The 27,431-nt window shown below is 41.3% G+C and overlaps 1 protein-coding gene and 1 pseudogene across 8 annotated transcripts in view; one reads left to right on the top strand and one right to left on the bottom strand.

Moving 5' to 3' along the window:
- The window catches only part of FMNL2 (formin like 2), a 323,525-nt gene that overhangs the window by 171,501 nt on the left and 124,593 nt on the right, over positions 1-27,431 (bottom strand). The gene's annotated exons all lie outside the window — the stretch shown is intronic.
- On the top strand, positions 26,184-26,959 carry LOC308249528 (small ribosomal subunit protein eS6-like; annotated as a pseudogene). The gene has a single exon. The product of its transcript is annotated as a small ribosomal subunit protein eS6-like (transcript).

Here is a 27,431-nt window from a genome sequence, read left to right on the forward strand (position 1 = left end):
AGAAAGTGAAGTCTGAAGAACAAGATTCATACTCAAAGATGTCCCAAAGCACTGTTATAGACTAACTAAAAAAAAACCACAAACTTATTTTCTTTTTTTAATTGTTTCTGGGAGGGAAAATGAATAACCAGGGGACAGAGTTTGGAGAGAGAAACCTTATTTTCACATCTGAATTTCAAAGCCAATATTAGTGAGAAATGGTAAAGTGTTTAGCCATTAATTCAAAAGGAAAGTCAATTAACCAGAAGCTGCCCTTTCTCCAAGTAATCCTAGTTCATTCAGGTTTTACTGTACAGAGCAGTTCAAAATAACCCCCCAAATTTATTTCTGAGTGAAAAAGCTTACAGCCCAGTCCCCATCCCTCTATTAACCAGTCCAGCTATGTAAAAAGCTCCCAAAAGAATGGAATATTGTTAAGAACACAAAAAGCTCTCCTGTGATAGAAGGCGGCAGGAAGCTTGAGTCTTGTGACACACACAAGCACGCAGTGTGACAGGCGGGCATCCTGCAAATTAGATAACTTCACAGCGATTTCTTTTGCTGATTCAAGGAGAGCAAATACTAAACAGCTGAAAGGTGAGGCAGGCCGATCCTGACAGAGGGGGGCTCGGGGTAGCAACCCACTTGAGCAGGGCTCCTGGTAACCATGGGGACCATCATGATCGGTTGCTACCTGTGTATCGTAGGCCTCAAGATATATATCCCTGTTTTGTCCTTCCCATGAAGTCAGGCAACTATTCCCAAAGATGAAGTATTTGCCGATTTATACAATAAAATCTTACCTTTCAATATTCTTGTTCTAAATATTCTTTTCCAAAAATTGCATACTCCTCCCATGTCCCAGCACATCCTGTGGTACAGTGTCACAAACAAATAAATGTGTATGTACGTATTTTTAAAGCTTTCTTTTGGCACAAAGCTTCCTCTCAGACCCTTCTTTCCCTGTAGGATAGGAGGGAGGTAGTCTCTCTTCTGCTGCAATTACTAGACAACGAGAGCCCCCCAATCAGAGAACAACATCCTTACTCAAAGAGAGTCACTGGAGTCCCTTTCAGGAAGTACTCTTAGCACACTTACGTTACATGTGCTTTTTTTAAAAAAAATTTAGAACCTCGTTTGTAAATATTTTCAGTTTTCAAACAACCAACAGAAACATTTTCAAAACACACGCACAGTCATTTTTAAGTTGAAAACTGCCCGTGTCAAAATACTTTAAATTCTAAAATAAGTTTAATTCAAAAATTAAGACAACCAACATAAAATACAACCTATTCTTCTACCACTGGTGAGCAATCTTGCAAACGGTCCTATCTCCTCTCCGGGAGCTACTAGGAAAAACCCGAGACACTGCCATATCCAGCCTTTGCTCGAGCCATGAAGTAGTGATGCACCAGAGATGCAGAATTCCCCAAGAGCGTCTCGTTTTCCTTCAGTCAAGTAAATCTCTTCCGCATCACTGGTTACCGTCTACATTCTACAGCCCCGGACTCTCTTTTTAATTGGGCTTGCTCATTGAGAAAATGGCAACATGGACTTTCACAATTGTGCAAGCGAGAAAAACGGTGCTGGGTGCCAAGACCTTGGACTGCGGCAAATATTTAAAGTCATTCTGTGAATGCCAGGTATCTGGTGGAAAAGCTGAGAAACAAAGAACTGCACATCAGTGGCACTGTTATAATTCAGCATGTGAGGGAGGAAGGGGCCAAAACACACCACATGCAAAGCACGCGGAGCCATTACCATCAGAAATTGCTTACACGGAGCTTCTGGCCAGTTTGATTCAATACAACTTGACCCGTCTGGAGCAGCGATTTTCAACCTTTTCCATCTCATGGCACACATAAACCGATTATGAAAATCCTGTGGCACACCGAAAAATGTTTTGCCAATCTGACCAAAAAAAGGGGGGTGCGGGGTATAATTTTAATTCATTCACACCAAACAGCTCTTGTTGTGCTGGCTGGGTTTTGTTTTGTTTTTGTTTTTTTCTGACAATTTAAGAGAAAAGAGGTCAGAGCCCCTGACTAAATAGGTACTGCATGTTTTAAAAATTCTTGCGCACACCAGGTGAAAATTGCTGGTCTAGAGGTTCCGTTGTCTGGCCCCAACTCTGCAGACACATGGAGCACCAGGGGCTAACGCCTGCACCTTGTACAAATACATCTAAAGAGTCTTGCTCACACAAACTGCATCTTCCTTACACAAAAACAGGATCATGGGTTGTTTTTATTTGCCACTCTCCGCAGAACTGTCTGTGCATGCATTTCTCAAGAGACATCAAATGCTAGCTATTAGCTACAAATAAGTAGCATCAAGAGATGAACAATTCCTATTGTAGTCTAGAAACACATGCATACAGTTACAGTGCTAGAGCTTAGGCAAGCTCTGCTAGAAAAGGGGAGTTGAGAGCGTGGACACAGTAGTGAGCTATTAAGTGCAAACAATGTCAATGTTATGCCCTTCCCTGGGGCTCAGCCTGGGGTGGGAGTGGGGGCACAACCCAATATAAGAAGTCAGTGGTGTGCCCCGCTATTTGCCGTTCAGCTCTGATAGCAATTCTTTAGGACCCATCCCTGGGAAGAGTTCTGAGCTTCCATCACTACTAGGTTTAGGAAGTCTGCCATGCATGTCATGTGCCAAGTTCAAGGGACAGAATCCAACTGTAGTGAGCGAAATTAGATTGAAAACCTCTTGAACCCAAAGGCAAAAATGGGTAAAGGTCTGTTACTTTTACTTTTTTTAACATGTCTGGAGTTCTGGTTATGGAAATAGTTGCTTCTAATTTTAACCAACACCTACTACTGTTTCAGCACATTCCTCTGGTTAAAGAAAATGATGACTTTCCAGTCAGTGACTACAAGTGACACAGACATGAACTTGAAAAATTCAGCCTCCAGCTTTAAGCCACTCCAGGATGTTTTTAAGTATTTTTTAAATCAATGCATCATGAAAAAACATTGTCCAATCTTTATGAAGTTCCTGTGACTATAGAATATACCATAAGATTCATATGAATTGCCTCATATATTCAATAGAGCTGATACACAATGGAGGAAGAGGTAGGATTTTTTTTTAAGTAGAATAACAGAGCTTCCTGCCCTCAGTGAGCCTATGACCATGGAGAGATGAGCCTCTGACTCACAAAATAATAAGACCACATGCGACAGCTCATAAAAGGCCTAGGGGAAGACTGTAGATTCTTTTCTGTAATGTCACCAATGACCTCCGTTTACTTGCTATTTTATAATACTGTAAAAGGGTAATAACCAGGACAATACCAGGAAAAACAGTAATAGTTACACTAGTAATAATTGTGCGACAGCTGCCAACATTTACAGAATGCCAGAAATTGTTTTAAAGGCTTAAAATATCTCATTTAATCGTCACTACTACCCTGTAAGATAGGTAACAAGGACTAACATTTTGTAGGTGAAGAAAATAAGGTTTACAAGTTAGGAGAGGTTTTTTAAAAAAACACACAAAACATTCAAGTCACTAAGTTATGAAGTGGTAAAGCTATAATTCAAATCCAAAAACTCATCATTCAAATCCCATCAAAGCCAGTCTTAAGAAAATGATCGTAAACTTTCCCACAGGCTGAGGGGAGGGTCCTCAGAGAAGAGCAGGAATGAATTTAAAAGATTCTCTGCATCACATTATTCCTAAATTACAGAAGTACAAGTCCTGATGACTTATGGAATTGATATGCTGCTTCAAATATTAATAGGAAGAAATTCATGTACATGCAGTTAGGCTATAGCCACAAGGTAAGTGTGTAACAAGTGGGAGAGAAAGAAAATCCTATCCTCTTCTAAAAAGGGTTTATATGATAGAAGAAAATACACAATTGCAGTTCTGTGGACTTCAGTATTTTTTTAAAGGCACATAGGCTAAGGCTTTGTATATGAAACTTTCATGGGGGCCTGTCATTTACTATTTACACAGGCATTGGCAGAGAGAGGGAAGATGCTGTCCCCTGGTCCTTCACAGGGCTCGACTGTGCTCAGTGTAACTGAGGTCACCTGGGCAAATCCACTGGGCTCCTCTCCACAGGGAAGCAAAGCTCACAACTGAAAGAGGTGTTTCTAAGGCTGACTAAGGCAGTGTGATTTAGGAGGCCACTTTGAGAATTACCCAAATGGCTGAACAAAGTCATAGAGGAAGGTGGGAATCCCCAGGCTAGCACTAAGGCTTTATTTAGGCAATCATTTTTCTTTATCAGTCTACCAAGAATGGTCCAGAAGCAGTAGGGTGAAAATAGGAAATCAAGCTGCTTCAACACCATGCTAATTTCCTAGATCTGACATTATCCGGTGGATCTGAACAACGGAGATGACTTAACCGCACAATCCTAACATAATAACACAGATTTCTAACCTGAATTGCTTCGATAATACACGCCCCGCACTGGGAATCTAACTCTTCCCAGGGATGGGTCCTTTTATTAAGGAAGGCTGTATCTATGCCATTGGTTGTCAACCCGTTAGAATCACTTGGGAAGCTTTAATACATACCAGTTCCTGGCCCCATCCTAGACCAGTTAAACCAGAATCTCTGGTGAAGGAAACTGGACATCGCCATCTTTTAAAGATCCCCATGTGAGACTCATATGAAACCAGGGTAGCAAAGTATTGAAAAGGCCAAAATCTTGCTTCGGGGCTGTTAAAAATGCTACATTGGTCAATGCAAGCTAATTATTTGAAAAAGGTGAATTATAAAAATAAGAGGGGTGCCAAAATGTGGTCAATTAAATGTCTTTTAGGAAGATATAGCACAAACTGAGCATTTTCAATGGCATTACTTTGGTGATCTAAATCTCTGGGGTTAAATGGGTAAGCAGTGGATAAATGCAGACATAACGAGTTATTTTGTCTCAAACTCTTCTGCCGAGAATAAATTTTTTAAAATATAAATCAACTTTTTATATAGATAGTGTTTACTTTTCTTTAGAGAACAATAAAAGTACATTCAAGAAATATATTAGCCCTAGCTGGTTTGGCTCAGTGGATAGAGCATTGGCCTGTGGACTAAAGGGTCCCAGGTTTGATTCCGTTCAAGGGCACATGTCCGGGTTGCAGGCTAGATTCCCAGTGGGGGGGGGGGGGGGGGGAGGGGGGACGTGCAGGAGGCAACCGATCAATGATTCTCTCTCATCATTGATGTTTCTGTCTCTCTCTCTCTCCCTCTCCCTTCCTCTCTGAAATAAAATTTTTAAAAAATTTTTTATAAAAGGATAAAGGGTATATAACTATTTGAAAATAAAATGAATAAAAAAATTTTTATAAAATGAATTTAACATGCACACAGAGGCAGATGACTATTCATAAACATTTATACATGCTTTCAATCTACAGATAAATATGAAAGGTGTTTGCAGATATGTAAGCAAGTATCTTACAAAATGCAATGAATGTATATTCAGAGACTCTGAAACTTTGCCTAACACAAAGGGAAAAATTTTGTTCCTCCAGTACTCAAAAGTGAGTCATCTATAAGGAAAACACCAGGCTTCTATTCACAGGCCCTTTGGAGGTCTCAATGGAAACATGAACAGTATGCTCACGTCTGGCAATACACTTTTTACTGCATACATCTGGTTCGGTGTATGGGGTATCCTTGAAAATGCCTACTGTCAAAAATCCTGGGTTACTGTATAGACCATTTAGCCCTTGGTCAATTGTCATCATCCCCAAAGTTATTTTTGATACAGAAATTATCTAAATAAACTATCTTGGGTGCAATTTCTGGAGCAGGAAAAATACTCTCATGCAAAGTATGTCACATGGAGGGAATTAAGATATGAAAACAAAAACATAATCTAAAACATTCATGATCCATCAACCTGCCAGTTATTTATTCTGTGTGTATTTATGTATTTAAAAGCCAATATAGTTGTTTTTTCTTTCCAAATGATTGGATTTTTACATCATATACATAATATATAGTTGAAAAGCATTAAAGTCGGAGGGTTATTGCAAAATTGACATCATACTGACTCTAAAAGTGTCATGAAAAGAAAGATGCTATGCTCTCAAATTATAGGAAAAGCCAAAAATTGATTCTGGTGATTAAATTATTGAAGCATATATAGAGTTTAAATAAACTGGTTTATGAAAATAGGGTCATTACAAATTTTTTAAAATAATGTTTTATATCATATTTTGTGTGTACAACTAAATGCTATATAATAAAACCCTAATATGGAAATTGACCAAACAGCGGAACGACCAGTCACTATGATGCGCACTGACCACCAGGGGACACTCAACGCAGGAGCTGCCCCCGACTGGGGTCAGCTCCTGCACTGAGTGTCTGCACTCCCCTCCATCCCGCCCCCCCCCCCAGAGGGAGGTGACCAGCAGCAGTAATTGGGGGGCGGGGCCAGCCAGTGGGCTGCACCAGGCCACCAAACAAGGTGGGTGCCAGCGGGGGGTCAGGGGGAGCACCGATTGCCCGGCCCACCGATTGCCCGGCCCACCGATTGCCCAGCCCACCGATTGCCCCGCCCACTGGTCACCCCACAGATCAGCCCTGATCACCAGCCAAGCCTAAGGACCCTACCCTATATATTGGGAACAGTCTCTTAGATTTAAAAATTAAAATCTGGCAAGGCTACCCTAACACTGAAACAACAGGATGATGCAGCAATGACATGCATGGACTCTGGCTTGCACATTTTGTGGTCAGCCCTAATTCTGACACCTATAACTGTGTGACAAAGCCAATTACTTAACTTCTCTCTGCTTCAGTTTTTCCACCCATAAGATGGAGAAAATGGTACTACTGCCTTAGAGGGATCATGTTATGTACTACTTTTTATAATCAGGGCAAAAAAATGCAGCTGCCCATACAACAGCAAGATGCCTCTCAACTGTATGAAAAGTATGGTCACTGGTGCATGCAGCGTCCCGGATTGCAAGAGGGATGTCCGACTGCTGGTTTAGGCCTGACATCCCCCAAGGGGTCCTGGATTGCGAGAGGATGCAGGCCAGGCTAAGGGCACTCCCTCCCCCCGACGCTTGGGTGCATGAATTTCATACACCGGGCCTCTAGTAGTAATATACTTTCCATTATTTTATTTATATTTCAAGAAGTTTATATATTCAAACTCTTTTTCTCTTCTTCTTGAGAAAATAGGACATTGCCTAATTTGAGGGTTGCCTTATATTCAGGTTTATGCAGTAGTTTTTATTTAATATATTGCTTTGAAATTCACCAGGCCACAAATTTTAATCTCTCCTTTCTGCTTAATTTGATCTTTGTACACTTTTCAGTCAAACTCATCCTTGTCTTCATGATACTTAGTTCAGTAAATATAAGGGAGTCAACCTTCTGAAACTCGGCTCTCATGCTACATTAGTCTTTATATAATGGATATTTGTTCACACCATTTAATGTTAAACACAAATGATTTCCAATGCAGAGAACTAGTTCCTACTATACTAGAAACAAAAGCACTTCACCATTAAAATACTTGAGTGGTCTTTTATAATTTTATTTGGTATATTTTACCTCCTATGATAACTGAAAGAGATTTCAATCAGGGCTTTCAAACAATGTTAACTTAACTCCCCACAGTCATCTGGAGGCCCCAAAAGAACCCAGGAAAACAGAATGGTTTTGCTTTTAACTGTTTTTGTAAACTGTGATTCTGTGTTAAGTTTCAATTTGGGAAACATAGTTTCTGCTATTTAAAAAAAAAATTAACCACCAATTGTGAATTATCAGTGGTGTTTAGACCCATTTAAACAAGTGCTTGAGTCTCCTGAGGTTAGCAGACTATGCTGACTCAATAAAAATTCCCTGTGGTATAAAGCAACACAGACCATCACATTTAGAACCTGCTGTTTATATGTACATAGTTTGTGTGTATATATATACCATGCATTACTTAATTTAACCAAAGATACCTTTACTGGAACCATGTCAGACCATAATTATAAAGAATCCAAAGCCATTTTTATATTGTTATTGCCCAACCTATACTCCATGTCCACATTCTGCTTCCTTCTTGTTCTTTCATTTGTCAGTATAAAATTATGTAAGAACCTACCTCACCTATTTGGATTGGCCATGACGACCAAATAGACCAAAAACCTTAACAATAAAGCATCAACAGACAAGCTGCTAAAGACTCCAGACTCATTTACTGTTTGTCCTGAGACTCCAATTTGTCATGGTCTATGATCTACAGCAAGCAGAGCTGAAATGAACCAAAGGAAGAAAAAAACAGGGTCAGGACGGGGTAGTACAGCACCAGAACCTGGATATTTGTTTTCAAAATTTGCCAAAGGTCTTCTAATCCCAATGCCCCTCATTTTACAGATGAGGAAACTGAGAACCCAAGAAGTTAAGAGACTTTCCCAGTTTGTATGGGTATTCCTTTAGCTCTCACCCATCACAGAACTTACTAAGGAAAATTTCAGTCCCAAAAGTGAACGCTAATGATGAGTAGGTTCTTCTCTAATAAATTTTTATGGACTTAAGGAGCTAGCTATCTGCCATGGCTTAATGAACTATAATTCCTGTTAACTAAGGAAACTAAGAATTTTCTATCTATCTATCTATCTATCTATCTATCTACCTACCTACCTACCTACCTATCTATCTATCTATTTATTTATTTATTTGAAAGAGAGAGGAAGGGGATAAAGGAAGAAGGAGAGGTAGGGAGAGAAGGAGAGACAGATGGAGGAAGAGAGAAAGAGAGGGAGGGAGGGAGAGAGGGAGAGAAAGATTTGTTGTTCCACTTGCATGACCTGTGCAAGCCAATTAAACTCAGCTACCAAATGTTGGCAATACTTTTTCCTTTCTAGGACAATAAATAGAAAACACAAATTGCTAATAAAACTATATCATCAAATAGTAAATGTAAGTTGCTTTAAGTAGAGCCATTCCTAGGATGGTGCACTCTTGGGGCATTCCGACCAGCTGCCACCAAACACTGACAGGAGAACACACTGCTGACAGCATCCACAGGCTCCTTGGGATACCATGGGAGGCAGACATTTTGAAATGAACTGTCATTGTGTTTATAAAAACACACCTACCACCTCTACCCCTACCATCACCTCACCCCCTAAAAACACACACAAAAAAAAACAATCCTGCTACAGGCATGTTAGCTGTAGTTTCTAGACACACAGATGAATCAGGAACAGATCCTATCCACAACAACTTTCCAGTATTCTATCACCATGCAATTTACATTTGTTTTTAAACATTTTTAATTGATTTTGAGAGACAGAGAGGAAGCTATAGAGAGAGGGAAACATCGATTTGTTGTTCCACTTATTTATGCATTCATTGGTTGATTCTTCTATGTGTCCTGACGGAGATTAAACCTGCAACCTTGGTGTATGTGAGACAACACCCTAACTAACTGAGCTACTGGGCCAGGACATGCAATTTACATTTGAATAACAGTGACCAGTTTTAAAAAACGCTTTTACATAGTTCACTCATTTTTTCATAATTCTTCAATGTGAGTTGTGCCCAGGCAGTTTTTCTCATTGTATTAATAACCAAAAAGATTTCATAAGGTTAAATGACTTGCCCATAGTCACTCAGAACTTAAGAGAATAAGTTATAGGGGTGAGGCTCCAAGTTTTTATTCCACCCACTATGTTATACAGCCTCAAAAAAAGACAAAAGTCTCTGCGATCAACTTAGTGATGTAAATAAGACAACAAAGACACCCCCTTGAATGGCTCTGTACTCTCTTTTCCTCTGCTTCTCAGCCATCAGACCAAGAACAGTGAAGTAAAAGCTCCGTGGTTCCACAGGCCCATTCAGACCCAACCAATGGTCATTAATTACTGTCAACAAAGGTCAGTCTAAACATGTATGAAATAAGTGCTGATCACATCTTAATGACATACAGTTGCCTAAGCTCATTTTCCAGTTAGCTAAAATGCTTTACATTGAGCCAGAACTTCTCTTCAGTAAACAACAACAATTATGAGTCACAGAGCTAAATGGCCTTTCTGATGGCACAGGGACCAGATCACTGGGCACCATTCGGGCTGGGAAAACAAGATGGGACAGGAGCAAAGAAAACTTCCTTGGTTTGATTTTAAATAAATCTGGCCTAAGATTAGACAAACTCCTGAGGGGCAGAAAATCCCAAATGTGATAAAATACACAAATATTCCATGGTCCAAGAAATTCAGTATGTGCCTTTCTTACAGTCGGAGTTTCCTAACAGAAGCATATTGTCCATGTTTTCTATGGAGACCTTTCAATACTGGGTCTGCATATGCAATACGAAATGAAGAGCATAAGCAACTGTTCAGATAGCTGGACACGAAATGAAATCTTTGGCATTGACTTGTTGGATATTATAAGCAAAAGGAACTTTGACTCATATCAACCCCATAGCTTTCTCAATTCTCTGAATCACCACATGTGTGTCATATGTGTATTAGGCCATCTCAGTACATTAAAAACAAGCAGACCACTACAACAGTTGGGAGACTCCCTCCTCAGTCCTCTTTTTGTTTGCCCACAATGCAAAGATCTTGGCTCTGCACTCAGATACAAATGTACAGATATTTTTAAAAGATAATTCACACACAAAAATTGCCTCTATGCAATGCAAAAACTTTTTGTTCTAGTACTATATTCCTTTTCTATATAAAGTGGTCCCAAGATTAAATAAATTAAATAGATTCCAAGACCCCATTTTAACCTTCAGCTGGGAAAACAAAACAAAAACCCACTTCACTGGGTGTCTCTGTAATACATACTGGACCCCACCCAGAAGGAACCTATATTTGAGGCTTTACCATGTGCCATTTTCATTCCCAAAGGAAGAACTTCTGTTTTTGCAACTTCCTTAACCTTCTATTTTTAAAACACTCTATGTACACTCTTCCTCTTCATCCTCACACTAGCCCTTAAAGCAGGTACTATCATTGGCACCACTTTACAGATGGGAAACTGAGGCTCAAAGAGGTCAAGTGACTTGCCCATCGTTACACAGCTAATCAGGAGCAGGGAAAGCACAGGAAAACTGTGTGGTTGCAAAGGGGACTTTAGCATTGGCATAATGAGGACACAACACAAATCTACTCCTTATCTGAAATCACTTGGAGCCAGATGTAGTTCAGAATTCACAATTCTTACAGAATTTAGAAAGGTAACAAAACATAGTTCCATGCTTTCTCTAACATTCTTTTTTTTTTTTTTTTCCTTTGATTCTGGGGCAGCATCCCATCGTCAAACTAGAATTTCTGTAGCAAGAAACAAATGCTCACAGTAAGTGAAATAAATCAAGACTTTGAGTTTCCTTTAGCTGAGATCATGTTGACTGCCAGGTGAGCTCAGGTCTGGCCAGGCTCTGCCAACTCACTGAGTTATTTTAAAAGAAAAAAAAAAAAAAAAAAAACTTTCTGAAGCTTGTTCATCAGAAATACAAATGCAGGGTGGTGGACCTGCCCAAAAAAGCATGAACTGAGATACAAGTGATCAAAGTAGTTTCATCACACCAACTGGATGTCTAGAATGTTGACCTTTGATCACCAGTAAGTAGAAGTTACTGAAGACACTCAGACACCAGTGGGAGGCTTCTATTTCAATAAAGGAAGATTACGACATGCCTGGTTCATAAAGCCTCAGCTGTAATGTTGAAAAGCTAGATTAATCAGAGCAATGAAATCACTCTGACCATAATGGCAGAAAAAGGTCCCTATTATATTGTCCCTCTGCATTTGAAAGGAAGCTTCTTATCTTTTCTTCTTGTGGCTGGTATACAATCCACTCTTTTTTTTAAAAATCTTCATTGTTGAAAGTATTACATATGTTCCCCTTCTCCCCCATTGACTTCTTCTAGCCCACCTCTGTCCCCTGCCCCAGGCCTTCACCACCCTATTGCCTGTGTCCATGGGTTATGCATATAAAGATACAAGGTCTTTGGTTGATCTCTTCCTACCCACCCTCCCCCACCTTCCCTCTGAGATTCTGCAGTCTCTTCCATGCTTCTATGTCTCTGGATCTATTTTGTTCATCAGTTTATTTTGTTCATTATATTCCACATAGAGTGCAATTATGTGATACTTGTCTTTCTCTGACTGGCTTATTTTGCTTAGCATAATAGTCTCCAGGTCCCTCCATGCTGGCTCAAAGGGTAAGAGATCCCTCACCTGTCAGAATGGCTACCACCAACAAATCAACAAATGACAAGGGCTGGGGAGGATGTGGAGAAAAGGGAGCTCTAGTACGCTGGTGGGAATGCAGACTGGTGCAGCCATTATGGAAAACGGTATGGAGTTTCCTCAAAAAATTAAATATGGAACTGGCATTTGACCCAGTGATCCCACTTCTAGGACTATATCCTAAGAAACCCGAAACACCAATTAGAAAGGATATATGCACCCCTATGTTCATAGCAGCTCAATTTACAATAGCTAAGATCTGGAAACTGCCCAAGTGCCCATCAGCAGACGAGTGGATAAAAAAGCTGTGGTACATCTACACCATGGAATACTATGCAGTAACCCACTCTTTAGATTAGAGCAGATCTGATCACCACTTCATAGTGCTGGTGGGTGCCCAGGAGCACCCTGGGTCCCACCCCTGAGATTATAACTCAATCACTCAGCACAAGGGACAACCTGGTATTTGGAATTTTTCAAAAGTTCCCCAGGACACTTTTATTATACAGACAGTTTTGAGAACCACTGGATTAAAACACACACTAAGGTGGGCTTCCTGTTTTGAAGAAAAGTTCTGGCAATGCTGTAAGCAAAGAGCTCTATCTCCCAAATAGCATCACCATTCAGAACCCCAAACCAACTAACAAAAGGTCTCCAAGTGATCCTGCTTAGGAAAAAATTCCCATTTATAAGTTTCAGGGAGTGCAAGAGGCAGGGTTAAAAGTTGCTAAATCTAACCACAAGGAGACAAATGCTGGCTCCAGCCCTGGCGGGGCTGCTACAGAACCATCCCCAGATGCCGACCCCCACCCGCCTTGTGGACTGTACTCAGAGCTCACTCTTTTGCTTATTTTTGGTCCCTCGCTTTTTTAAGGCACCCTGCAGTCAAGTGCTAGGTACAGGAAACTAAAGAGCTTTCTGGTAAATAATTTGGCTTTCTTTGTCAAGAAGAATAAATATATCTTACTTGCTCAATGTAAACAGCCTCTCACTCCTCAGAGGATCAAAATGGGGGGCTGAACTTGGTTATGAAAAAAAAAAAAAAGTCATTTGTAACTGCATTTTCTAAAAGACAAAACATGGTCCCAAACTTCCCAGGGAGTTAAACTAATATCCTGTGGCTGTTCAAATGGTACAAAGGGCAAAACTGCAAGGCCAGCTCGGAGAAAACTAAGAAAATGACAGCCTCCAGGACTTGTCTGCTCTTTTTTTTCTTTATGGCACAGCTTTAAAAGTTAAATCTTCCAAACAACTTAAAATTACATTCCTTGCCTCTTTAGACATGAAAGGGAGGTCTCTAATGTGAAGCCAAACGTTCTCTAACACTTCCACAGAACAGGCTTCGGTCACACCACGAGAAACCAAGAGTAAAGCCAGTTAAAAGTCAGAAGCCAATCCTTCATTAAAAAAACAACAACACACACACACCATTAAATTAACAGCCTTTATTAAAGAGCATACAGTTTTAAAGTCCCTGCTCTGCTCCCAGTTTCAAATGAGAATTGTATTTACTGCCTTACAGTTTCTCTGACTAGATGTCAAATTAGCTGACTGAAGTCTTGGGTCTCCCATTCATGTAAGAACCAGAACCTATGATTCATTCCTTCCTGGAACTGTATATGACCATTATACTCACTTGGATTCCATAATATAATTCAAACCCCGCATACAATTTAGAATTAAACCAGCAAAGGGGATCCAGAAGTGGAACTGTGAGAAGACAATTTTATAAACCTTTATTGACAGGATTGTGTATTAATTATGGGGGAAATAGGTTGATGAGGCATATTTTTCCCTATAGACTATTATCTACAGTCAGTTGCTAATCTGGAAGAAACAAATTTTCTATCTCCTTTATAGATGATATTTTCATCTTTATCAGCTTTTTCTCTACTTGGTTAAGACCTAAGAACAATATCAGCTCTAACTGGTTTGGCTCAGTGGATAGTGTTGGCCTGCAGACTGAAGGGTCCCAGGTTTGATTCCAGTCAAGGACATATATCTTGGTTGCAGGCACATCCCCAGTGAGGAGTGTGCAGGAGGCAGCTGATTGATGTTTCTCTCTCATCAATGTTTCTAACTCTCTATCCCTCTCCCTTTCTCTCTGTAAAAAAATCAATAAAATATATTTTTTAAAAAGAACAATATTAAATACCTTCCTCTAAATCTTCAAGTGATGTTCTAAGAAGATAGCCAATAATAATGGCTAACATTTATTGAGCAATTATTATCCAACAGGCCCTGTTCTAAAGGAGATATACACTGAGTGACCAGATTTTATGATCTCTGAACACATAATAATCTGGCCACTCAGTGTATATCCTATACAATAAAAGGCTAATATGCAAATTGTCCCCTCGACTAGGAGTTCGACCAGCAGGCAGGCCAGCCAACCACCCATGTCCCCTCCCCCTGGCCAGGCTGGCCGGACCCCATCCATGCACAAATTCATGCACTAGGCCTCTAATTTTATATATATATATATATATATATATATATATATATATATATATATGTGTGTGTGTGTGTGTGTGTGTGTGTGTATATACACACACACACACACACATATATATGTATACACACACACACACACACACATATATATATGTGTGTGTGTGTGTGTGTGTATATATATATATATATACACACACACACTGAGTGGCCAGATTATTATACCTTCAGAGATCATAATAATCTGGCCACTCAGTGTATATCATCTGAGATTAAGTAACATGCTCAATACACACTATGATTGAATAGGCAGAAATAGAACTTCAAGCCAGGGCTTCTCACTTTCTAAGCATATGTCCTAAACCCTGCATTATTCTACCTCAAATATCACCTACCACTAACCTTCATCCTCTACAAGAGGGAAATGGAAAAGGATTCCTTTAAAGCTAAGAATTATTCAAATCTGTGTGCAACTTTTAAAACAATAATGCAGACACAAAGCAGAAGATAAGGGTAGGAAAGAAAAAATAGACACTTAAACTAGAAATTTGTTTTCAAAATGCTTTAATAGTAATAAATTACCCCTCATCCGTAAGTCAAGTGTCTCAGTTTAATGTACTATTTCAAATCCAATGGCAGGTAACTAATCTGAAATTCAGCACAAAGCCACCTATAATACATCATAGGCTGACTGTGTTTCTCTAAGATGGTACAATGCTTTCTTAGGATATCCTTTGTAGGCAAATACTGCTCCCATTTTACAGAGGAGGAAACTGAAGGACTGAGGTGTTTAAAAAATGAGAAGAGTATGATCAGAAAAAAAGAGTAGCAGAAAAAAGATTCAAACATGTACTTTCTGACTCTTAATTGCATGATCAATTAAGCACAGAATTCAAACTGTTGCCCCCCACCCCCCCCCCCCCCCGCCCAAGAGGAGTGCAAGGACACATGGATGGGGTTCATTCAGTACTTGCACCCATATGACTCACCACTGGGAACCCAGGCAAGGAGTTGAAGTCACGGGAGTACATGGGAAAGCTCAAGAAGTACACAGAATGAAAGAAATGAAATGAGGAAGAATGCAGCCCCAGAGCATACAAACCCTTAGGGGGCACATAGAAAAATACTAACCAAGCAGGCTGGAGGAGAGCAGTCAGAGGCAGATGGACACGGAGGAGGGGTGGTGTCACTACTCGGGGCCAAGGAAACACGGGCCCTTACTTTTGATTCAACAGACACTGACAGCCTCCAAGCAAAGAAGCCTGAAGCAGCACAGATGAGCAGGGGTTCTCGGATCATGAGAGCACTGGTGACAGCAGGGGAGACGGGCTGGCAGGAGGCGGGTCACAAGGGCCTCATACACTTAACTGTCAAATGCTGCCAAAGGGAAGGAAAAACGAATCAAATGCTACAGTGTAACGCAGCTCACAGCAGAAACAGGAAATACCTCTTGACCAAGAGAGTAAGTACAGCTGACCCTTGACCAACACGGGTTTTAACTGTGTGGGTCCACCTACACACCTATTTTTTTCCCAATAAATGTACAGTTGGCCCTCCGTATCCCAGGGATTCCAATCCAAGAATTCAACCAACTGAGAATAGAAAATGGTATTTTTAAAATTTCTTTTTAAAGTATTTTTTTATTGATTTCAGAGAGGAAGGGAGAGGGAGAGAGAGAAACATCAATGATAAGAGAGAATCATTAATCGGCTGCCTCCTTCACAGCCCCTACTGGGGATCGAGCCCATAACCCAGACATGTGCCCTTGACTGGAATCAAACCCTGGACCCTTCAGTCTGCAGGCTGACACTCTATCCACTTAGCCAAACCAGCTAGGGTGAAAACAGTATATTTGATCCAGAGCTGGGAATCTGCATATGCATTGTTCTATAATTTTTTATATAAGGGCCTGGAGCATCCATGGATTTTGGTATCTGTGGGGGGTCCTGGAACCAATCCCCCAAGGATTCTGAGGGATAGGACAGTAGTTAGGTTTTGGAGGAGTCACCTCTAACCCCCAGTGTTCAAGGGTCAACTGAAACTGACTCATGTTAATAGTCTCCACCTTCACCTTATCCCATGATATCCCAAATGGTAATTTATTCAAAAGGCCACACAGTACTATGTATGCTAAGTCTAGCGGATTATACATCAAACTAGAGGCCCGGTGCATGGATTTGTGCACTGGTGGGGTCTCTCAGCCTGGTCTACAGGGATTTGGCCAAAACCGGCTCTCCGACATCCCCCGAGGGGTCCCGGATTGCGAGAGGGCACAGGCCAGGCTGAGGGACCCCACCAGTGCACAACTGGGGCTGGGGAGGGGCCACGGGAGGGCTCCAGGGCATGTCTGGCCTATCTTGCCCAGTCCTGATCGGCCGAACCCCAACAGCAAGCTAACCTACCGTTTGGAGGGTCTGCCCCCTGGTGGTCAGGGCACATCATAGCAACTGGACGAATGGTCGAACGTCGGACATTTAGCATATTAGGCTTTTATTTTTTAAGATATTATATAAAATTGTTTCATTTATATCCTAAAATCAGATACCAATTTCAACAACAATAATCAGATTCCATTAGCTCTCCCCACTAAATCAGTTCTCCCAGCCACTCCCACAGACAAATCACCCATTCAGTAATTAGCTTTTGAGCACTTGCTTTAGCCAAATATTATTCTACAGGGAAACATTCACGTCTGCGCTCCACAAGAGCCCTGTCAAATAGAATTATAATGTGAGCCACATATGGAATCAAGTTTTCTAGTGGTCACATTAAAAAGTAAAAGGAAGTGAAACTGATTTCAATAATAATATTTTAGATATGTTGCTTAAAGTATATCACATCAATATGTGACCAGTATAAGAGTTATTAATGAGACAATATTTTAAAAGATAAAATTAATGTTCCAAATCCTATCCAAGTTAGATGCCAAAGTTTCATCAGATACATTTGATTTATGTCTAGGTTTCATAAAATACACAGCTGAAAAGCAAATTCACATACCCTAAGCTCACCTACCTACGTCGCTCAAGTACACGTGAAAGGTTTTCATTAAACTGGATGGAGCAATCTGTTTTTTAACTTAAATTCACTAAAGGGCAACCATGTGCTTCTCAGCGTCTCCATGCTCCACGGTCCCACGTGGCCAGTGTTTCCAGTGCCGCCAGCACAGCTCCAGGGCCACACGCACTCGTGAGGAAAGCAGGCAGGAGTCTCATCACGGATCAGGGAAACGTTGTTCTTAATGAAAGGCCCCAAGGGAAGTAATGAAATCAGAATTCTTCAGAATCCCTCAAATAGAGATATCACTGTTAAATTAAAGCCATGACTATTCTATGCTTTCTCACTCGGGGGCTAAATCAGTTCTTTGGGGGATCACTTGGTTTAGCAACTTAAGAGCAGCAACCGAGAGCTGGGTGAAAGCTTTTGGGCCACGGGGCTTTGGGCAAGTAGGTTAACCTCTCTGAGCCTTGGGTTCCTCGCTGGGAAAGCGGGATGGTGATGATGATGATTCTTGTGCCTACCCAATAAGGGTATTTTGAGGATTAAATGAACTGAAACCTGTACAGCTAGTGCCTGGCACACATTAAGAGCTCAATGAAAGAATGCTATTGGCACCCTGGCCAGTGTTACTCTGTGGTTAGATTGTCGGCCTGAGAACCAAAGGGTCAAGGGTTCGATTCCCAGTCAAGGGCACTTACCTGGGTTGCAGATTCAATCCCTGGCCCCAGCCAGGGCACATATGGGAGGCAACCTATCGATGTGTCTCTCTCACATGGGTATTTCTTCTCTCTCTCTCTCTCTCTCTCTCTCTCTCTCTCTCTCTCTCTCTCTCTCTCTCCCCCCCCCTTCTTCTCCTCCCTCCCTGCATCCCTCCCTTCCACTCTCTCTGAAAGCAATGGAAAAAATGCTATTGGCTTACACAACCTCTCACCTCACCTGCTCCTGGAAGTAAAATGCGGCATGGCAAAAACCCACAGTGTGCACAGCCATGCTCATGCTGGAAAAGCACCACAGCTAGCTAGCTCGCTCTGAAGAAGCCAAACAGAATCAACCCTGTACTGTTAACATCCTCCACAAGCAAAACAATGTATGTTCAGACAGTTCTTTAAACACTGTTGTCTATCAAGACAGGTGCTCAGGATGAAAACAGGCACCAGGACACAGGCAGGAGCTGCTGGAAAAGCTCGGCCCCCTTCCCTCTGCAGAAAACAGGGAGGGAGGGAGGAGGCGGGAGAGTGGGAGAAATGCCTCGTACTGAACAGGACAAACTGAACTCCGAGTGTGAGCACACATGGTATTTATTAAGTTTGAGGATTCTGGTTACATCTATTTTGAGATTTTTCTGCTTTATTTCAGTTTGCCAAAGGAATGATGATCCATCAAGAATTACTGATGAACAGGTTCAGCTCACAGAAAAACGTGTTGGCACTTCCAGGAAAAAATGTGTGTGTGCAGGGGGGCGGAAGGGGGGGGGCGGGATTGGTAACAAGCAAGGTCCATCCATGATTCCACCTCTTGTCTGGGGGTGTGGGGGGAGGAAGAGCCAAATTCCCAGGGGGGGGGGGGGGGCAGGAGGAGAACTGGGATTTTTGCCCAGGCACTTGGCTTACTCAAGGGTTAAGGTAAGGCAGTGTCAGTCCAGGGAAGAAATAAATACAGGGGCAAGTCCAGGAACACTATGGCTTCCCTCACTGTAGGCACAGCCCTGCCTCTGGAGGAGGCGGGGAGGAGGAAGAGGGAATAACCTTCCACAGTGTCAAAACTGCAGGAACACAACCTGTGCGGCCCGATAGTCGGGAAGAGAAGCAACAGGCTCAGCGGCACCAACCAAACTCCACAGAAAGACGTGAATACTATTGCGGCCGCCCGCTTACAGTACTTTGGGGGAACCACAGATGTTGCTATGTTTCTTTAGATCAAGTTGAGAAAGACCTACTCTATAAAGTACAAAGAAGGAAGTCTGCAAGAATGTATAATGCTTTAGAGGTAATTCGTTCAAGAGTACCAGTTAGCCCTGGCCAGTGGCTGAGTTGGCTGGAGCGTCATCCTATACACCGGAAAGGTTGCCGGTTCAATCCCCAATGGGGTTGTACAGGAGGCCACCGATTGATGTTTTTCTTTCATATCTCTCCTCTCTCTCTCTCTCTCTCTCTCTCTCTCTCTCTCTCTCTCTCTCTCAGTCGATAAAAACATATCCTTGGGTGAGGATTTAAATTAAAAAAACAAAAAAGAATGCCGTACTTAGAGGGCTGTCTGCACCACCACCTTCTCTCGCCCCTGCCTCTCAATACTAAGGAAAAACAGGGGTCTTCGGAGGGAGGAGGATAAAGAAGACCAAGTGTAAACAGAAGGGTCTTGTACCATTTTTATTTCATGAGGGGACTTCAGCTCCACACTTCTTCAAATCCAATTATTGACAAGACTTGTTCTGGTTTTCAAATCCAATGTGACCCAAATTATATCCATCATTAATCAGAGATACTGATGTGGCCACTGGGGATAAGTAGGCAATAAAGGGTTAAGAGGAAAAAGAAAAAAAAATCCAGGTATTTCTTTAGAATCATTTCAGTCTAAGAAAACCACAGAGAGAAAATAAACTAAAGAAATAAAGTTTTACTAAAAAAAAAAAAAAAATGGTTTCTGCAAAGCTAAGACAGTTTGCAGGACTACACACTGAGTCACTCAGAGGCTGGTCCAGCCCCGGCTTATGAGGAGACACCGAGCAGCCAGGTGGAGGTGCCAAATGACAGGATTCAGCCAGAGCTCGAAAACTGCCTGATGCCAGATAGCTCCCCAGGCTTGTGCAATGCTTGTCGATTCTCCCAACACTGTTCCCATTTGCCTCTTAGGAAACCAAGGCTCAGAAAGAAAGACCAAGGTCGTAGGACGAGTTAGGCTAGAACCAGGATTAGACCTCAAGGTTCTCAAATCCTTGCCCAATGCTTTTGTCCCATGTCACCAAGTTGCTTCTTGAAAGTAACAAACCACAATTCTCTGTTTAGCCACCTTTCCAGCCATCATTCTGGTGCCTATCACAAACGCTCATCTCCACCATAAATGGATGCCTTCATTAAGGATATTCTCACTATTATACCTGCGTGTCCCCAGAGCAGAAAAGAAATTTCTAGGGAACCCCTTTCCTTTGCTCTATGTACAAGGTCACCGGTGTCCTGGGGCCAGAGCACTATGATAAGTGTGTTGAATCATTCTCCCACCGAAGAAACTTGACCTCCCTAAGGAAAAGCATGTACCTCCAGCCGACAGTGTTGAGCATTCTGTTCCCTGCTCATGAAACTGTTTGAGCAGGGAGAGGATAGATCCATTGTCACAATCTGGAATGATTCCTGGGGTTTAAGTGAAACATGTCCTTAAAGAAAAAGGAGCCACGACAGGCAAAAGATAGCAATAGCACTGTACTTGGACTCATATCCAACAGTCTTGTTCAGGGTACCAGCAGAGCCGTGTCTCCCTGACCTCTATGGATTCCTTCCATACTATGCCTGTACCCACTTTAACCACTTTGTCCATGCAGCCCACTGATCTGGAACATCCCAGCAGTACTTCCAAATCTGGCTAGTTCAGCCTTCCTCCTCTCGGGCTCCTTTGTACTGCCTGCCACATACGAAATAATACTAAGGTCTCCCTCTACTCTTGTGGTGTAATTCTCCAAAATACCAAGCTATTTCACACCTCAGTGCCTTTGCACATGATGTTCCTGCCTCCAAAAATGCCCAATTCCATTAGTCTGAGAAGAAACCTTTTCAGAACTCAGCTCAACAGCACCTCTGTGAAATCGACCTGACATCCCTGGCCGTTTATCACTTGCTCTGGGCTGTGAGCCCTGTTTCTTGTTCATGCTTCTATGGCAATCCTGATCAAACTGTATTATTAAAAGTCATGGATGAGTTCTCTACTAAGCTGTAAACCAAAAGAGGGTAGCACCTCTTAATATTTGAAAACACACATTTTTATTTTTGAAAAGATTTTTTAATTGATTTTTTTTTTTAAGAGAGAGAGAAAAAGGGGAAGGAGAGATAAACAGTGATTGGCTGACTCCTATGCTGGGGATGGAATCCAAAACCCAGGCATGTGCCCTGCCTGGGAATCAAACCGGCAACCCTTCAGTGCACATGATGATGCCCAACCAACTAAGCCACACCAGCCAAGGCACCCGTGGCTATTTTCAAATCTTTGTACATCGTGTGCCTAGCAGAGAGGAGCTAGATACATGTCTAGCAAATACTGTAAGGTCATCTTCCCAAATCAATCATCTTTCCGAAGCCAGTGATAAGAGCATTTTTTTTTTTTTTTTTTTTGCATCTCCCACAAACTGAGCACAAATGTCAAAGGCATAAACAGCAATTGCATGCACACAGTAGCTTTACTTCTCTAAGAAACAGGGCATGCATTCCCAGAGAGGCCCTAGGGGAAATGCTTTCAACTTCATCGAACTAGAGGATTTAGCGTCTGAACCTCCTCCTCATGGACTGATCTGTTTCCACTTCACTTATACTAATTCATTTTACACTCAATGAAGTCCACACTAAGATCCAAGGTTATCCTCCCGGGGCCAGAACAGCGAGATGGAAATTATAAAAGCTCATCAATAGACAAGTGCCAGGAGGAACCATCAAGAAAGTGGATTCTGCTCCCTTTCCCCCCAAACAATTTCACGGGAGTGGACAAAGTTCAGTTCATCAAGATGTATTCCCAAGAAGGGACAGAAAACGAGAACTATCACACCCAGTGAGGGAGTCAAACAAGACATGTCTGCACCGAGCTTTTAGAAAAATGATAAAGCTAGAAGAACAACATGTTTAAAGCTAGCCTAACAAGGAAAGAATAACAAAAGGATCCACATTCTATGTGTTGCCACTCACACAGAAAAGCAAAAGAGAGGGGGTGGGAATATGTATTTGAACTTTAATCATTACCTATTCTAAGTTTAAAATACTTTTCTCCAAGGGGGAGGAGGAACCAGGTAAAATTGAAACCAACATTCAATTAGTTATTAACTAATTGGATTCAAATTAAATGCTCAATGAGTAGTATACTGGGATCTCTAAGATCCCTATTAGAAAAAGCTGGGAGGTGGTTGCTGTCTGAAACCTGTCTCTGCATAGCAAGCCCACTGCTCTTAAAGACTGAGCCATATGAATAGCAATATTTTCTAAAGAAGCTTTTATTTACATTTTAACCGAGACTGAGAAACTATCCACTCTCTGTTAGAAGTCTAAGTTGGGGAACTTCACAGTCACTATTGAATCTTGCCATCTTTTGGTACCACTAATATACTAGTAGAATGCCATAAGCAACCACTGAAAACGAACTGTACTCAGGCCACAGGGTATAATTTAGTTTTCTATGTGACTGTGGGCATTGGAGCAAAACCTTGGTTCTAATCGCAGTTCTAGCTCTCATAAAATGTGTGACCTTGACCAAGTTATTAAACCTCAATTTCTTCATCTGTAAGATGGGCCCTATCTCCCAAGGCTTATATAAGGGTTGAGCTAATTCATGTCTCATACACAAAAATAGTGCTCTTCATTTTATTATTTAAAGAGAGTGGAGGGGAAAAGCGTTTTACTTTCATACATATTTCAAGAACAATTTGCAGAGTATAAATGGCCTTTAATCCCGGGCAACAACTCTTTTTTCACAGCAATCCTCTAAGTTATGGAACAGGCAGGTTCGATAATTTCCGCTCTCACAACCAGACATCTGATGCACCAACTAGCCAATGGGCTGGCTCACGGTCACCACGCTCATGTAGTACCAGGAAAAGAGCAGAGATCTCCAACACCCAGCACAGTGCTCTTTAGAGGATCATGAATCTGTTGCACTACAAACATCCAATTGTTAATGAGATTTTCCCCCTAAATATCAAAAGAAACATTCTTTACAAATCTAAGCACAAGGGCTCTATTATGAGAAAGGAAAACAAGGCACGGATTTGGAGGCGGCTATACTAGTATACTCCATAGTGCTCTGCTCATGTGGTGGCAGAAACACAAGATTCAGGTTCAAGATATGACTCCATCACCCTCAGCTATGTGACCTTCAGCAAGTGAACTAATCTTTAGTCTCTTATCTTCTCATTAGCCAAATGGGAATCATTTCGGCTCCACCTAATGCACAGGGCTTCGTGTGATCAAATAAGAGTATATATTCAATAGCCTTAGAAACCAGGTGCTATTTGGTTCCTTCTTTAGTTGTACTTGTTTCTAGCAAACTTATGTAGGCTATGCATAACGAGAATTTATAATAGATCTGTTCCCAAATTTGCTACACATCAGAATCATCTAGGGACCTTTGGAAACTCCTAATGACTACGTCACCCACACCAATGAAGTCAGTATATCCGGGGCTGGCAGCTGAGTACAGGAGATACATATATATATATATATATATATATATATATATATATATTTTATTGATTTCAGAGAGGAAGGGATAGGGAGAGGAAACATCAATAATGAGGAAGAACCATTGATCAGCTGCCTCCTGCACACCCCCTACTGGGGACTGAGCCCGCAACCCAGGCATGTGCCCTTGACCGAATGGAACCCGGGATCCTTCTGTCTGCAGGCCGACGCTCTATCCCAGGCGTCCTCAAACTAGGGCCTGTGGGCCACATGCAGCCTGCCGAGGACATTTATCCGGCCCGCTGGGTGCTGCTGCCTGTCCTGCTTAGCAGCCGACTCGTCCCGGGCCCGCAGTGCGCATAGGTATTTGTTCATAGGTGTTTTTTTAAAACTATAGTCCGGCCCTCCAACGGTCTGAGGGACAGTGAACTGGCCCCCTGTTTAAAAAGTTTGAGGACCTTTGCTCTATCCACTGAGCCAAACCAGCCAGGGCTGAGTACAGGTCTGTTTTTAAAGGTTCCTGGGAGCCCTGGCTGGTGTGGCTCAATTGGATGAGTGTCGTCCCATGCACTGAGATGTCACTGGCTCAATTCCCAGTAAATCACACACCAGATTCTCAAGACTCGGTATTCTTAAAAAAAGGTAAAATGTCTCACTGGTGATTTTTATAGTGATTACATGTTGAAATAATATTTTTGCTATCTTGTATTAAATAAAATATGTTATTAAAATAATATCACCTATCTTTTTTATGTTTTAATGTGGCTACTGGGAAATTTAAAGTTAGTTATGTGGTTCACATAATATTTCTATTACACAGCTCTATTCTAAATTATAAATTCTTTGAAGACAAGGATTATATTACTCTTCTCTTCTCCTCTACAAAGAGTGCCATTGTGAGCAGGAAAGACATTAAACAAATATTGACTCAATTTAATTCAATACTAGGCCAAAATACCTTGATCATTCCTAAGTTTGGTTACACTGGAGTGAATTTTAACTGTGAGTGTAGGACAAATTGCAAAGTTCCATCCAAAAAAAATAACATATGTGGAACAATTACCAGGTATGCAAATGACCCGCTGGAAAAAAAAAATAATAATGTGAATGTTCACAACTTACTCAATTTATAAAATATATTTATTTAACAGGCACATAAAGAACTAGCTTAAATTGACTCAAAGACTAATAAAGTTCCTAGCACAATTCATCTTATAATAGCTCATCTTTCAAGAAAAGACAATAATATATATATATATATATATATATTTTTTTTTAATGCCTATGCTTTGTTTGGTGACTAGAGAATCAGGAGGAAATTTTGGTGATTTCCAGTTCAAGTGTATCTGTCACCATTCTGACAGCTTCCAGTTCACAAAAACATTTGTTATTTTTAATACCTTCTCTTCCGACTCAGGTTAAATTCTTTTAATTACTTACAACAGGTAGAACTCTATTATAATAGAACTCTAAAATAGCTAGTTAAAGCTCTTTTCTAAAAATTGTTGTCTTCCTTTCCTGCCATAAAGTTGACAGAACAGCTAATGAAAAGTAGACAACTGAATGAAGCAAAAAATATTTTGCTTAATTAGCCTATTAATAGTTTCATTTTGTGCTAGAAGATCCCCCAAAATCATAAAACAAATCCAATCATTTGAACTTAAACTCTCCAGGGGGGGAGGGGGTCTAGGAAATACTGTAAAATAAAACAAAGACTCCATTCCAATCTTAACAAAAGCAGAAATCAAAATCATGGCATATTCATGAAAGGCCTCATTCCAAAAATGCTTGGTTCGGTGGGAATTCAGATTTTTGGGTATTCTTTTCATTCTAGTCATGAAGAATAAAGAGTTATCAAAATGAGCCCTGAAAGTATAGAGTTCCCTCTGCATGTTCCCAAGAATTAGCCATCTTCCCTTTTTCAAATCTTTTCCGCAACAGAATTCCCGCTTTTGATATTTCATATTAGATCCCTGAAACACAGAAAAGTTAAATAAAAAAGTAAATCTAGAGGCATGGTAATTTTGCCATCCAACAGGCTATTTCCAAACCTCAACTGTACCATTTGTCTCAGCCACTTCCACTGGCTGCAGAGACCAGCTCTTTGTCCATCTTTGAATTTTTAAAACTCAACAGTTGACTCCAAAAAGGTGCTGCATAAGAGATGGCGGGTGTTGGGTTAGTTTGGGGGATGTGAATCGAGCCCCAGAACATGGTGTTGCTGCAGTTGGAGCTCTCCAAAAGCCTGGTTCTGGGTAGAGGAGGGTCTGAGCTGAACATTTCTTTCCCTGCCACTAGCTACCAGACACTCATTAAAGTGGAGGATGAACACAAACTCCATACCTTTTATGAAACGTGTATGGCCACAGAGGGTGCCACTGATGCTCTGAATGAAGAATGGAAGGGTTACGTGGTTCGAATCAGTAGTGGGAACGACAAACAAGGTTTCCCCATGAAGCAGAGTGTCTGGACCCATGCCGAGTCCCCTTGCTGCTGAGTAAAGGGTACTCCTATTATAGACCAAGGAGAAATGGAGAGAAAACACAAGTCTGTTCAGAGTGGCACTGTGAATGCCAATCTCAGTGTTCTCTACTTGGTCATTGTGGAGAGAAGATATTCCTGGTCTCACTGTGCCTTGTCGCCTGGGGCCCAAAGAGCTAGCAGAACTTTTCAATCTCTCTAAAGAAGATGATGTCTGCCCATATGTTGTGAGAAAGCCTCTAAACAAAGAAGGTAAGAAACCTAGGACTAAAGCTCCCAAGATTCAGTGTCTTGTTACTCCACGTGTCCTGCAACTCAAAACACCAGCATATTGCTCTGAAGAAACAACATACTAAGAACAATAAGGCAGAGGCCGCAGAACATGCTAAACTTTTGGCCAAGGAAATGAAGGAGGCCAAAGAAAAACACTAGGAACAGATGGCCAAGAGATGCAGACTGACCTCTCTGAGAGCTTCTACCTCTAAGTCTGAGTCCAGTCAAAAATGAGATTTTTTAAGAATAACAAATAAAGGAGAACAAACATCAAAAACAAAACAAAAAGGTGGTGCATGGTGTGGTGCCCTTAACCCTATTACACACTTCCCACAAGCCACTTCCTCTCTAGATGAAAACTCATCTACAGAAAACTGGTATTCACTTACCAAAAACATAAGTCTTCACGTATAAGGACAGCATAATGTTTCTCATTATGGGAGGACAGATCACTCATTCCCCACCAAGGAGTTTCCAGCACATGCTGCCTGTGAGGTGCCTGTATCAGCAGCATCCACAGAGTCTGTTAAAAAGCCAAACTCCTGGCCCCATCCAAGACCCCTCAACTAATCTGAGGGTGAATCCCAGGATTCTGCCTTTTAACAAGCACCTTAGGGTGACTAGTCTAGACAGAAATATCCACTACGTCACCTAAAAGTAAAATAAGCATAGTAGACAATTATGATAAACTAAATGTGAAGTCAAG

The sequence above is a fragment of the Plecotus auritus genome (genome assembly GCF_963455305.1).
Source record: "Plecotus auritus genome assembly, chromosome: 5".
NCBI lineage: Eukaryota > Metazoa > Chordata > Mammalia > Chiroptera > Vespertilionidae > Plecotus > Plecotus auritus.